The sequence below is a fragment of the Schistocerca nitens genome, chromosome 8 (genome assembly GCF_023898315.1).
Source record: "Schistocerca nitens isolate TAMUIC-IGC-003100 chromosome 8, iqSchNite1.1, whole genome shotgun sequence".
NCBI classification, from domain to species: Eukaryota; Metazoa; Arthropoda; class Insecta; order Orthoptera; family Acrididae; genus Schistocerca; species Schistocerca nitens.
The window spans coordinates 104,820,299-104,821,971 of record NC_064621.1 but is presented as its reverse complement, the minus strand read 5'-3'; the positions used below and the strand labels follow the sequence as shown (position 1 = coordinate 104,821,971).

Below are 1,673 nucleotides of genomic sequence, written 5' to 3'. Positions count from 1 at the left end.
AAATAGTTATTATTATGCAAAATGAGCACAAACAACAAGATCTCTACGTAACATAAACGAAGCAATATATTTTATGACCGTACCAGACAATGGCTGACCAGGAAAAAAAAAGTTGAGAGTCCTTGTTCGCTTAAATTACATAGATAATCGCACTGTCTTTTGTCAGCAATAAAATCGTCTCGACGCTACTACACGAAAACACACAGTCACGAAATCCGCTAATACTTGGGGAAACATTACAGCATTCTTGAATAAAACTAGTGTCCATAATCTTCAGGCCCAAGACCTCTACTATCACTAATATTTTCTCTGAAGTAAAGATGAGAGAGAAATAGGATGTGTAAATTAACGAATTAAAATCATTATTAAATGTAAATGTCGTGTGAGTAGTGCGTCCCGTCGAGTAGACCGTTCGCCGGGTGCCAGTCTTTCGATTTGACGCCACTTCGGCGACTTGCGCGACGATCGGGATGAAATGATGATGATGATTAGAAGAACACAACATCCAGTCCCTGAACGGATAAAATCTCCGACCCAGCCAGGAATTGAACCCGGGCCCTTAGGATTGACAGTCTGTCGTGCTGACAACTCAGATACCGCGGGCGGAGTTTATTAAATAATAATCAGAATAATATTGAACTTGTCATATAATGGTGTATCCACTTCTCCACAGAAAGCTACATTTTTCTTTTTCATTTCCAGAGCATCTCTGACCAAATTCATACAATTTTGATTTTGGTTTGTACCTCTTCTTCATCATCAAAGAACGATAAGAGAGACAACAGTTTAAAAATATCACAAATAAGGGCTAAATTTCAATGTAGATTTTTCTGGTACTGCGTAACTGATGTGCAAGCAACAAGTAAATAAGAGCCAAACGATCAGCAGCATATGAGTAACAGACTGCACCACACGTGCACACTGTGGTAAGCTGTGGTCGTGTCAGCGTGACATGCGCGGACATTATGAAAGATCGTGTTCCCCATGAGGTCACATTCAAATTGGCATGGGTTACACTGCTTCGATCCGCACAAAATTCTGTACAGATTTGTATTAGAATCGTTCAGAGTAATAATGATGCAGGATGCACTCCGTCTTTAGACCACAAGTGGCCCATCGGGACCATCTGACCGCCGTGTCATCCTCAGTTGAGGAAGTGGATAGGAGAGCCGTCAGAACACCTCTCTCGCAGTTGTTATGATGGTATTCTTGACCGAAGCCGCTACTATTCGGTCGAGTAGCTCCTCAATTGGCATCACGAGGCTGAGTGCACCCCGAAAAATGGCAACAGCGCATGGCAGCCTGGATGGTCACCCATCCAAGTGCCGACCACGCCCGACAGCGCTTAACTTCGGTGATCTCACGGGAACCGGTGCATCCACTGTGGCAAGGCCGTTGCCAATGATGCATGATGAGCGCTACAAAATACTGAAGTAGAAAATAAGGGACGCACTACTGCTGCCATGGTATATGTTCTGCAGGTAGCTGTTTGTGTCGCCACAGCAACAGTAATATTTTTTAATGCTTGACGTCTTCCATTCATTACTTGGACGATACACGACCAGGTTCTGGTCTTGTCCACTAGACAACGATTGACATATACTGAGAAAGCACTAACTAGTGGCGGGCAGCGGGCTTGTCGAAGTCGCTTTGACAGTTTGGTTCGTCAGGCC

At 43.9% G+C, this 1,673-nt stretch overlaps 1 pseudogene; it reads right to left on the bottom strand.

Moving 5' to 3' along the window:
• Nucleotides 1–1,282: 1,282 nt before the first annotated feature.
• Nucleotides 1,283–1,400, bottom strand: LOC126200082 (5S ribosomal RNA; annotated as a pseudogene).
• Between the last annotated feature and the right edge of the window lie 273 nt (nt 1,401–1,673).